Below are 13331 nucleotides of genomic sequence, written 5' to 3' on the forward strand. Positions count from 1 at the left end.
CGACATTCCGGCCTGATCTGCAGGATCTCCGCCAACACGTGGGATAGCCTCCGCACTCCAGCTTACTCTGGCACTCGCCATCTTGCTTCTCCACACACGTGTCTCCCTCTCAGCTACACACGAAAGTGGAAGTAATTTATAGGCTCCCTTCCTCTTTCCAGATTGGCTGTGTGTGGGCGGTGTCTCCGCCCACAACTCCAGATTAGCTGATTCTTTGGCGGTGGCTCCTCCTGCTAGGCAGATCTCTCCAGCGCACGCTTTCCCACGCGGTACAGTAACCTTTTCATTGCCGCTCCAACTCAGCTCAGCCAGCATGAAAGTCACTGTAAAGCAGATCGTGGTCTTCAATCCGCACGCATCCGCCATCCTTGTCTGTACCTGGGCCTCAGTTGCACCTCCATCTCTCCAGGCCAACTGACCCCCCTTTGCTATTTAGGAGAATTGTCCCGCTGTCAGACATTGGATGGCCAACATTCCTCTTCATAGCATTTGTACCGACAACTCTTCCCATACTATCTTTGAAAAGTGTCCCGCTGTCTTTAGTTGCACGGTCAACAATTTTCTGTATAGCACTGGCACAAACATGGCCCCCGTCACACCGATCCACGTGCCCTGGGCCTTCATTTTCTCCTTCCGCACTTGCATCATTCACTGTTAAGCAGACGCAGTCCTTTTGTACAGCGTGATGCAACTCTCCTTCTCTAACTCTCCTGCACATTTCTTGAGAGAACTGATTACAGTCCCAACAAAAGTCCATCCGTTGCCGCTGGCAACCACCACTTTGAACTTCACTCTTCATCCCACTCTCCCTAACTCCTGTAGGATTAGTCCTAGGAATGAATAAACAGGAGGGAACGGGATAAGGCGCAGGCCAAGGAGATGTTGGGGGAGTGGGTGGAGTCAGTGAGATGTTGGGGGAGTGGGTGGAGTCAGGGAGATGTTGGGGGAGTGGGTGGAGTCAGTGAGATGTTGGGGGAGTGGGTGGAGTCAGTGGAGGTGGGGAATGGAAACATGCAGGATTGACTATATATGGAGGTTACGATCGCTGTGTCTATGACTGTACAAAGCGGAAATATTGTGTACCGAATGGAATGGACTTTTCTTTCTTTATAATAAAACTTTTTCTGATTTAAAAGAAAAAACACTCAGAAAAGATGAGTAGGGAAAATGTCAGTGGCCTCCACCTGTAAAACCATTCCTGTTTTGGAGGTCGTCTCATTGTTGCCCATCTAGTGCACCTGTTGGTAACAACCCCCTCTGCTACTTGACTGAGCAGATGAATATCCCAGGAGTTTCCCTGACTTGATGCTATACTCTGATTAAAAAGTGTTGAGCAGTGTATATGAGTGTGGAAAACTCTTGGTAATTTTTCTTGTCTTCTGACAGACGGACTCTGTGGTGGGAATAGAAGGACATCGGAGGAAGATGTGACTACAGAAAATAATGACATGGCATCTTCTCCAGAAGTAAATCCCGTTCCTCATAATATACATGACAGACCTCACCATTGGAGGAGATCATTGGAATCTCCTGATACTTCACATAGTCCTCTAATATCTGACAGTGCCGACGGGTGCGGGAAACCATCTCATCTCAGGGAATCTTCTTTATACCATAAAGGAGTTCATACAGGAGACAATTCATTCTCATGTTCAGAGTGCGGGAAATGTTTTAAACAGAAAATAAACCTCCTTAGCCATCAGAGAATACACACAGGTGACCTTCCCTATTCATGTTCAGAGTGCGGGAAATGTTTTAAACAGAAAAGAAACCTTCTTATGCATCAAAGAATACACACAGGTGACCTTCCCTATTCATGTTCAGAGTGTGGGAAATGTTTCACTCAGAAAGGAAGTCTTCTTAGCCATCAGAGAATACACACAGGGGAGCTTCTATATTCATGTTCTGAGTGCGGGAAATGTTTTAGTCAAAAAGGAAACCTTCTTAGCCATCAGATAATACACACAGGGGAGCTTCCATATTCATGTTCAGAGTGTGGGAAATGTTTTAATAATAAAAGAAACCTTCTTAGCCATCAGAGAATACACACAGGTGAGCGTTCCTATTCTTGTTCAGAGTGCAGGAAATGTTTTATTCGTAAAGGACACCTTCTTACCCATCAGAGAATACACACAGGTGTGCATCCCTATTCATGTTCAGAGTGCGGGAAAAGTTTTAATGATAAAAGAAACCTTCTTAGGCATCAGAGAATACACACAGGTGAGTGTCCCTATTCATGTTCAGAGTGTGGGAAATGTTTTAATGAGAAAGGAACTCTTCTTATGCATTTGAGAATACACACAGGTGAGCGTCCTTATTCATGTTCAGAGTGTGAGAAATGTTTTAATCGTAAAGGACACCTTCTTCGCCATCAGAGAATCCACACGGGAGAGCTTCCCTGTTAATGTTCAAAGGGCGGGAAATGTTTTAACAATAAAGGAAACCTTCTTAGCCTTTAGAGAATACACACAGGTGAGACTCCCTATTCATGTTCAGAGTGTGGAAAATGTTTTGCGCTCAAACGTTTACCTGTTAGACACCAGAAAGTTTATAGAGGCAAGCGTCTCTAATCTTGTGCAGAGTGTGGGAAATGTTTAACTAAGAAAGAACCTACTTACACCCAGGTAAGCGCCCTTTTTAATGTTATGAGTGCGGGAAATGTTTTCCAAACACATTTTTATTTCTTAGAAACCAGAAAGTTCATACGGGCGAGCGTCCTATTTCATGTTCAGAGTGCGGGAAATGTTTTACTCTTTATGTACGTTTCAAACATAAAAGAATTAACACTTATATTAGAGGCTCCGTTTTCATGTTCACGTACATGTACTGCGGCAGGGCGGCCGTTCTGGACAGAATCACGTACCTGTACGTCATCTACATTTCTGGGTCTGGGGCCAGAAGAGTTCCAGGAGTTCTACGCTTATCACAGTTCCCAAACCAAAAGGAGACATCCACCACATCTTCAATCTTAGGGCCCTAAATGTCCTCAGCTGGGCACAGGAGGCCCTAAATGTCCTCAGCTGGGCACAGGAGGCCCTAAATGTCCTCAGCTGGGCACAGGAGGCCCTAAATATCCTCAGCTGGGCACAGGAGGCCCTAAATGTCCTCAGCTGGGCACAGGAAGTCCTAACTGTCCTCAGCTGGGCACAGGAGGCCCTAATTGTCCTCAGCTGGGCACAGGAGGTCCTAAATGTCCTCAGCTGGGCACAGGAGGCCCTATTTGTCCTCTGCTGGGCACAGGAGGCCCTAAATGTCCTCAGCTGGACACAGGAGGCCCTAAATGTCCTCAGCTGGACACAGGAGGCCCTAAATGTCCTCAGCTGGGCACAGGAGGCCCTAAATATCCTCAGCTGGGCACAGGAGGCCCTAAATGTCCTCAGCTGGGCACAGGAGTTCTGCATGCAATCCACCAGGTCATAGTCTCTTTATCAGGGAGAGTTTTTTCTCTGACTACCCCCCATACATGTACTGCGGTAGGGAGGCCGTTCAGCACAGAATCACGTACCTGTACATCATCTGCATTTTTGGGTTTGTGGTGTGCACACGCACCGCTGGCGCCCATCTTCCACTGGACACAGCAGGAGCCAATCAGTGGGTCCGGCGGATGCGGTGTCCGTTGGTACCCGGCAATCGTTCCCGAGAGAGGCAGAACAGTTGTCCACCAATATAAACAAGGTAGATCGCCGTTCTGTTAGTAGGGAGATGGAGATCCTGTGTTTCTGCTAATGGAGGAAGGAGATACTGGCTCACAGAGATTATATATAGTCCACCCAGCAATAAATATCTAAAAATACCAATGATCAGAGTAGGGGGTTGTCCGGACTATGGTAAGAAATAGGCATATTTTTCATATTGCATGTGAAGAATTATGAACTGAATGACCCCAGAGACAAAGTTCAATTTATGGCCTTCACTAGAAACTCAATAAAAGGCTCCGGTTTGTAGTTTCCATTGTTCGTTGTTGAAAAGTGGTAAGCCGTTGTTGACTAACCCTGGAGATAACGACTATATTCTCTGGTCTTGAAAAGAGAATATATTTGAAGAAGCCATAAAACATTGTGTCCTGGCCATGAGTTATTTTCCATACAATAGCAGATCCTAACAGGTTCCCCAAGGACAGCTCTATCATGGATTACCTAACTAACACACCATTGTTTCAACTATGGAAAAATAAACAACAAAGGAGCCATGGGAAGAAAGTTTTTGGTTAATTTTCTGGTAATTAACTTAGACTTATTCCATCTGTATTTTTAAATAAATTTAATATAATCATAAGCATCTACAACCTCCTTGCTCCATCATATACCAAGATGGGATGTGGAAAGATGGTTATATGGACAATCCTCCATTGAAGATTATATTATATCAGTTAGATAGTAGCTGATGATTAAATTAGATTATTTCATATTGTAGATCCCAGACCATGTCATGATTATATTATTTACTAACATAATAATTCTCTAGTAGATAACCTTCTGATTGAATACATCACATGTGTCAAACAATTATTATCCCAGGTTATTGTGTATTAATTTAGATAATCTATAAGTAAGTCACTTATTCTTAATTAAGCTATATATATATATATATATATATATATATATATATATATATATATATATATATATATATATATATATATATATATATATGGTATTAGTATGTATGCTCATTAAACGGCGTTACCAGAACTGAACCTTTCAAAGAGATATTACAGAAATATCAGATGGTCATGCTGGCACCATGAGAATATGGACAGATTCTCATTTTTTTTTATTACTATAAATTAATGTAGTAACTTCGATCAAAGATTTTTGCTCCCTCACATACATGGTGGTTAGTAGAGGTAGTGCATAATTACTCAACCAGTTAATGGTTATTTACCCCAACCAATGGGAAGAAGTTCCACCTTCTGGGTTTGGTTTATTGTAATTTTTATGGCCTTTTTGTCCTATACAATATATAAAGGAACCCAGACGAGACATAGAGACACACACATCACACATCCACCCATACACACTCATCATACTCCATCTTACTTCACCTTTATTCTACGCCTGACACTCTGAAAAACTTTAAGGACGCAAGCTCCTCCCTAACCAGCCACCATTTTGGGAAAGGCAGCCATCTCAGGACTCTGGTAAACAATCATTTTGAGCCAGCAGCCATTTTGAAATGGTAATTATGCATTATTGATTCTTTGATTTTTGTTTCCTTGTATGCTATAATCGTATGCTCAGGATATTTAGATTACCTTCCCAGTTGTAACAACCACTGTAGATTTTTCTCTAAACATTATTTTAGTTTTTATTAAATTTTTCCATTCTTGGTTTAGCGACATATTAGCGAATTAGTCTCAAGTTTTGCATAGTCTGTTCTCACTCCAACTGCAGCGGAGTGACTGTTGGCTACGCAATTTGCAGACAACTTTGTCTGATATATAGAACTCTTGATATATGGTTTTTACTCCTTCTGGGGAAAAAGTAATCCTGTCTGTTGATTTGTATTGCTCAGCCAAACCGATTCAACTAGTGTTATCATTAAGTTTGTATTTTATGTGAGATTTTATTTTTGTGTCACCCATATCTATTTATTGTGAATACATGTCTTATGAATAAATATATATATATATTCTCTACTGTAGTCTGTGTTCACTAAGATTGGTATATGCTGTTAAAAAGAAATTAATAGATTAAAAATAACTCCTACTTCATTCAGAATAATATTCTTGAACGTATAACGCACAACAGGGGTACAGTAAGAAAAGTCTGAACCCAGGGTGTCAGAGGGGTCGGGAGACTTGTAGGGTCAGGACAACTAGGGGGTACAGTAAGAAATGTCTGAACCCAGGATGTCAGAGGGGTCACAAGACTTGCAGGGTCAGGGCAATCATTGGGGTACTGTAAGAAATGTATGAACCCAGGGTGTCAGAGGGGTTGGGAGACTTGCAGGGTCAGGGCAACATTTGAGGTATAATAAGAAATGTCTGAACCCAGGGTGGCAGAGAGGTCTGGAGACTTGCAGGGTCAGGGCCACCATTGGGGTACAGTAAGAAATGTCTGAACCCAGGGTGACAAGAGGGTCAGGAGACTTGCAGGGTCAGGGCAACCATTGGGGTACTGTAAGAAATGTCTGAACCCAGGGTGTCAGGTAGGGAAACCTGCAGGGTCAGGGCCACCATTGGAATACAGTAAGAAATGTCTGAACCCATGGTTTCAGAGGGGTTGGGGGACTTGCAGAGTTAGGACAACTATTGGGCTACAGTAAGAAATGTCTGAACCCAGGGTGTCAGAGGGGTTGGGAGACTTGCAGGGTCAGGGCAGCCATTGGAGTACAGTAAGAAATGTCTGAACCCAGGGTGTCAGAGGAGTTGGGAGACTTGCAGGGTCAGGGCCGGCATTGGGGTACAGTAAGAAATGTCTGAACCCAGGGTTTTAGAGAAGTTGGAAGACGTGCAGGGTCAGGGCAACCATTGGGCTACAGTAAGAAATGTCTGAACCCAGGGTGGCATTTACATGAACACTGCTTTTTGGAAGGTGTATGCCTGGGGGATTGGTGGAGTGGTCTTGTTTCTGATTCTTGTTCATGTCTCCCCAAAACACACAGACTCTGGGAACTATAGGTTCCATATTTGAGGCCTCTATGCCTCAAACTAAAATTAACACATCTATTGTCTGCTAGCAAACTATTGGGGCTGTGTTTACACTTGTAATAATGTGTATTGTACTTCCTGAGTTTGATGCCGGCAAGTCTGACCTGGAATAAGATCCCCGATTTATCCAGGTTGCTAATTAGCTTAATTTTTATAGTGTTAGTTATATTTCTGTATACAGTTGTGTTTGCATATGATAATGTGATCAGCCTTACCTGATTGTGTAGTGTATAAAAAGCCTGTATTCTTGTTCAATAAACAGTTCCAGTTTTGCAGCTAAACGAGTCCCATCTAAATCTTGGTTGCAATATGCAGCTGTAATATCTGATATCTATATCAGATATTGATATTATACATGGTGTAATATATGATGGGGGGGGGGGGGGTGGGAGAAGGAGACACAGGCTAGTTGCTACCTCCTCTTCCTTATCCAATGCCAACAATGGCTGCGCATCGCAAACATCTTGTGATGGATCGGAAAATAATTCCAGTGACTCAATCGGAGGGTATGTGGTGGTGTCTTTGGGGGTGCACACAGCAGAGAGTGAAGAGGGTGCAGATAGAGAGGATGAGGAGGGTGCAGAAGAGGAAGGCTGAGTGAGCCACTCAACCAAGTCTGGTGCGTCCTTTGACGTAATTGCACACGGCAGTTGAAACTTCACACTTTGGCTCTGGCCTACTGCTCCTGCCCTACCCCTACCACCCCTGTGTAAGTGTCTGCCTCTTCCTCTGCCTGTCATGTTTTTTAATTACCCTGTGACAAAAGTCTCTAGAGAATCGCAGTATATCTGGAAAAAGGTATATAACACCCCGCTTCAATCTGTGGTATTGGGGGGGCCACAGTTTTATCACACCAGTTCTACAAATAATTGGTCAGTAACTGTTGTCACTGTGTGTAGCACAGTTAACACAGCAAAAGAGGCCACATTTTTGCAGGACTAAAATACACACTTATAAAAGTACCCTGTTAAATAACACCCCAAATCAATATGTGGTATTGGGGGGCCACTGGTCTATCACACCAGTTGTTCAAAAAATTGGCCAGGGAGTTTGGCACTGTGTATATCAGAGTTAACACAGCAAAAGAGGCAATATTGTTGCAGGACACAAATACACTTATGAAAGTATACTCAGATAACACTCCACTTCAATATGTGGTATTGGGGGGGCCACTGGTTTATCACACCAGTTGTTCAAAAAATTGGCCAGTGAGTTTGGCACTGTTTGTAGTATTGCTGCAGCAACGCTCAGTCACCACACCTGTCACAATGCTGCACAGTGCACAATAATACTACTAATCCACTATAATATGCTTTCTACAAAGTATATTATACTGTGGATTCCCCCCCTCCCCCCACCCCCTATATAGTGCACTGCACAGCAATACCAAAAAAATTGCAGCCCTTTAAATTACTTTTGTGGACATTAACAGAGCGATTTGTGTGACTGCTGCCAATCACTAACTGCCCCTAAAGCACCGACTGGATACCTGCCCCTAACCTGAAAAGATACTAGTAGACCTATACCGAAATACCAGCCCTGAAAAGGACTTTTGTGGATCTTAACAGAGCTATTTGTGTCTGGCAATCTCTCCCTCATGAACACAGCAGACCTCTCCCTACGCCGACAAAAAGCAGAATGTGAAATGGCCGACAGCTCAGGTCTATTTATAGGGTAGGGGGCATGTCCATGTGCTGAAATGTTTCAATTGGCTGTCCCGTTCCACCTTACGGCTGAGTTATGGGTCAAAGTTCTCCCCAATGTAAACTAATATGGCCACCGCGAACAACGCCATGTGTTTGCAAAATTGGCAGGTAGGGAACAAGCAAAATTTGCCGCGAACCGACCTCCGGGTGAACCACAAGGCCATCTCTACTGGTGACACCCTGATCACCCCACACCAGTCATGTGATGGCGCTGTACTGATAACACCCTGATCACCCCACACCAGTCATATGATGGCGCTGTACTGTATTGGTGACACCCTGATCACCCCACACCAGTCATATGATGGTGCTGTACTGTACTGGTAACACCCTGATCACCCCACACCAGTCATATGATGGCTCTGTACTGTACTGGTGACACCCTGATCACCTCACACACGTCATATGATGGTGCTGTACTGTACTGGTGACACCCTGATCACCTCACACCAGTCATATGATGGCGCTGTACTGCATTGGTGACACCCTGATCACCCTACACCAGTCATATAATGGCACTGTACTGTATAGGTGACACCCTAATCACCCCACACCAGTCATATGATAGCGCTGTACTGCACTGCTGACACCCTGATCACCCCACGCCAGTCATATGATGACGCTGTACTGTACTGGTGACACCCTGATCACCCCACACCAATCATATGATGGTGCTGTACTGTACTGGTGACACCCTGATCACCCCACACCAGTCATATGATGGGGCTGTACTGCACTGGTGACACCCTGATCACCCCACACCAGTCATTTAATGGCACTGTACTGTACTGGTGACACCCTGATCACCCCACACCAGTCATATGATGACACTGTACTGTATTGGTGACACCCTGATCACCCCACACCAGTCATATGATGACACTGTACTGTATTGGTGACACCCTGATCACCCCACACCAGTCATATGATGGCGCTCTACTGTACTGCTGTCACCCTTATCACCCCACACTAGTCATATGATGGCGCTGTACTGTACTGCTGACACCCTTATCACCCCACATTGCTTGAGTTTGGCTGTGCTCTGTCCTCTCTCTGATTTCCCAGGATATCCGGTCTGTAATTTGGTCTGAGGTTTGCGTCAGATCCTTAGTGAGCATTCGCTCACATTGCTTAAGCAAGTCAGGGTGAATGGGATCCAATTGAAAAGCAAGGGGAGAGGTTCCCAGATCAGTATTAGACTCGCCATCTATGTTGGGAGTTGGCTGTGACTGCTTGCAGAGTGCGGATTGCGAGGAGAGTGAGACTGGGAGGCTGAGAGAGCCGCTATATTGGAAGAGGCCCATGTGAGCACCCCGAGATAGATTTCAGCTTCTGCTTCTGTCTGATGGCAATGTACACCATGCTGGACAGTCCAGGACCAGATCTGGGGTGCGAGGAGGCAGCAAGTGAGCTGTAGCAAGCTGGGCAGTAGCTGTGAGCACCAAACGTTGCAGAGCCTCAGATGTCTGGTCCAGACGGATTTGAGCATGCCCTCCTGGATTGATATACATTTTTATGCTTTAGGATTTATTTTTCTATTTTCTTCACCAAAATGATTCATTTTGGGGGTATCTGTTTTATTAGGTATACCTTTGTTTTTGTGTCTTGAAAACTTTTCTATATGTAATAAAATATCTTTGTTAAACAGTTGGTTGCATAAGAAATATATTCATGTTTTCCTACTTTTCTTTTCTTTGGTTATTTTTGATATTCCATGGTAGCCACAGGAATGGTCATTATGGGATATTTCTCGGGGTTGCAGTTCCTCTGAACTCCACAAGGTGGTGATCTCACTTCTCCCAAGACAGGAAGTCTCTATGGAATACAGACAGGAAGTGATGTCAGATATAAAAAAGATTTTCCGGGTGAGAGGTGAGTTGGGAGGAAGTAGAGAGAAGACATTACTGGAAGTGGCAGTAGAGGAGGTAATAGGATCTTATTTTCTATTTACACCCAGTAACCCCCCGTCATGTCTGTCCTCTTCCTCCATAGTCACTGTGACGTCTTTTATCTCCAGCAGATGATGATACACACATATATAGTGTGGAAACCTAGATTAACCCCTTCAGGGGCAGAACATTTCCCCATTTATGGGGCCGGAAGATTCTCCTCATTTTGGAGATAAATTCTAGTAATATGTTCCTCTAAACAAACATCACTGACAATACATAGAGAAGACAATGACCATCCTGGAGTTGAATGACTCTGAGTTGGTAGTGTAGCTGAAGGACTCTTGGCCTATGATAGGGTTGGTGGGCAGCAAAGCTCTGAGGAAAGAGGAGGTTGTAGGGCTCAGGGTGACTCTAAATTAGAGAGTGGGGCTCTTGGTCTATGATGTCCTCTCAGCCACACCTACTTCGGACCTCCTTAAAGAACTCCTGCTAGGAAAGGAAAGCATCCTTCAACTTCTTACGATGTCACTAGTCAAATAAACATTTCAAAGATAACAAGTGGAATGAAGAAGATCAGTCCTTCACCCATTGGTGGACACTCATTCTTAGTAGAGGTAGCATCGACTAAAAGGTAGTTAGAGGTCAATTCTATACATGTTCAACAGTCCATTACCTTCCCATGACACAGGCTTGGGCAGTGCCCGGTGCTGGAATTCACAGCCACAGGAACCCACTGCCACTCTGTACATCGTCCTGGATACTACAGTATTCTTGGCAACCAAACCCCTACCCCCTGCTGTCCTCCTCCTACAGATACTGGGCTGCTATTGGAGGGAAGATAACCGACTCCTCCCCTACAGCTCTCTACTCCCCCAGCAGTATCCTCCTGCTATCCAATCCCTTCTCTTACTGCAGAGAATGACAGTGACATCACTCCTGTCAGTCAGTAGCCATCCGAAGATTGGAGCCTTGCAGCCAGAGTTCTGGCAATTATCCTGATTAGCCGGCAACCCCCGCCAAAAGTCAGTAAGTTCCCTCTTCTGGACATCATGATGACTCAACATTGACCTCACAGCACTGTCTCAGAGTAATAAAATCAAAGGAGATCATATTTATCATTTCTTGTCTGCAGATCTAAAATTATTCAAAAGCAGTTCAGAAACCAAACAAACCCAACAGAGAAAATTGAATTTCTGATCCGGCAGGCTAATGGGGTCCCTGGAGCTCAAATATATCAAACCCTAAACAGGCCAAAATATTTTTTTTTCTAAAGGAGGAAGTAGTTCTTAAATATATAGCAACCCTTCTATTACCCCCGCCACCCCACACACATCAACATCTTAATATTGTGTGACCAATACCATCCAAATAATTCTTACTTTCGATTCCCAAACGTATCCGTCTATAAGGAGACCTGTATAGATCAAATGACGGCACCAATGAGGATGGAGGAGGACCGGAGTCACGTGACTGAGAAGATACTAAACCTCACCCTAGAGATCATTTACCTGCTGACCGGAGAGGTAAGGAGGATTCTGGGAGGTCACATGACATCAGTCATATCTCTATTAATAAAACACAGATCTGACCAATGAGGGGAGGAGGATTCTGGGATTCTAACATGATATTCTTATTGGTTCTCCAATACAGAGATTTCCTCTTCTGAAGTCAGGTGATCATATGACCATCACAGTGCCTCCATGGGACTCCCTAAAACCTGAAAGACACAACATGCAGAAGATTCTAGAAGTCACCAAGAAAATGATGGAGCTGCTGACAGGAGAGGTGAGCGGTGCTGGGAATTCTGGGACATTATCCAGTAACAGACAAGGGATGTGTCTGGATGGTGACTGTATCATTGTGTGTGTCAGGTTCCTATAAGATGTAAGGACGTCATGATGGACAATCAGCTGCCCCTCACATCACCGGGTAAGAGGAGACTTTATTGTAAAGGAGAGAGCAGTACGGAGGCTCCACCTAGATCCCCCATCATCTGATAAACACATAGAAACAATGTATTCAGTCAGTGTGTGTGTTTCCTACAGATGGATCCAGTAATGGGAACCCACCAGAGAGATGTCCCCGTCCTCTGTATTCCCGGGATTCCACACAGGAAGGTCACACCATCCCTCACCATCATCAGGTAGATGAGGAACAATCACTAATAGTTACGTATGATTTATTCACAAGCCTGTTTATTACAATGAATGTTTTATTTCATATTCAGAGTGGAAACCTTGAGGATTATACAATTGTTGTCAAAGAAGAGTATAAAGAGGAGGATGAGGAGTATGGAGTGATGGAGAAGTTTTCAGAATGGCACAAGGATATGATGGAGCCACCTAATACCAGGAACCCACCAGAGAGATGTCCCCGTCCTCTGTATTCCCGGGATTCCACACAGGAAGGTCACACCATCCCTCATCATTACAAGGTTGGTGGGTTGGACCATCTAGAACATGGACTTGTGGAGACGATGTGTGGATATTTTATGTGATGTCACAATATTAAACTTGTATTTTACAGATGATATTTTCAATCCTTTTCTTGCTTTAGGAAGATCTAATAGATATAAAAGTTGAGGTTAAAGCAGAAGAAGAAGAGATGTATGTGAGGGATGATCAGCAGTCTATGGAGGAGGATGGAATAACGGGGACATTTATAGAGGAGGACACTCCTACAGAGATCAGCACAGGTGGGTCATTAACACTAAATGCGTTCCTCCACCCATACTGCTCACTGATTGGTCCAGAGTGTGGCAAGGACTGGGTGATATCATCAAATAATACCCTGGTCACGTTCCTGAGCTGTGTTCCTCCATCCTGTATTCCTCTCGGATAATCTTCCTTCTCTGTGCTGCAGACACAATTTATGGTTCTAGACTGGATTTATGGAGATTCCAGGGTTTAGCTGGCAGAAAAATGTTGATTTTAGCCAAAGATGTTGCTATACTTAGGCAGCTGGGGTACGTTCTTTGGGTCTTCTTCCTCATGCCCTGGTCTAGTAAGATCTCTGACCGAACAATTCTCCCGAGTTGCTCTGTTATTTGCTGGCTGTGCCGGGTGGAGGGATATGTCTGTA

General features: G+C 44.2%; 2 pseudogenes across 2 annotated transcripts in view; both read left to right on the forward strand.

Moving 5' to 3' along the window:
- Positions 1–313: 313 nt before the first annotated feature.
- Positions 314–2459, forward strand: LOC309550247 (annotated as a pseudogene). The gene is made up of 2 exons: positions 314–374; positions 1624–2459. The product of its transcript is annotated as an uncharacterized misc_RNA (transcript).
- Positions 2460–10240: 7781 nt separating this feature from the next.
- The window catches only part of LOC309550703, a 167092-nt pseudogene continuing 164001 nt past the window's right edge, over positions 10241–13331 (forward strand). The window contains exon 1 of the transcript XR_014226168.1: positions 10241–10283. The product of XR_014226168.1 is annotated as an uncharacterized misc_RNA (transcript). The remainder of the gene's footprint in view (positions 10284–13331) is intronic.

This window comes from Pelophylax lessonae (assembly GCF_965119305.1).
Source record: "Pelophylax lessonae genome assembly, chromosome: 3".
Classification (NCBI taxonomy): domain Eukaryota; kingdom Metazoa; phylum Chordata; class Amphibia; order Anura; family Ranidae; genus Pelophylax; species Pelophylax lessonae.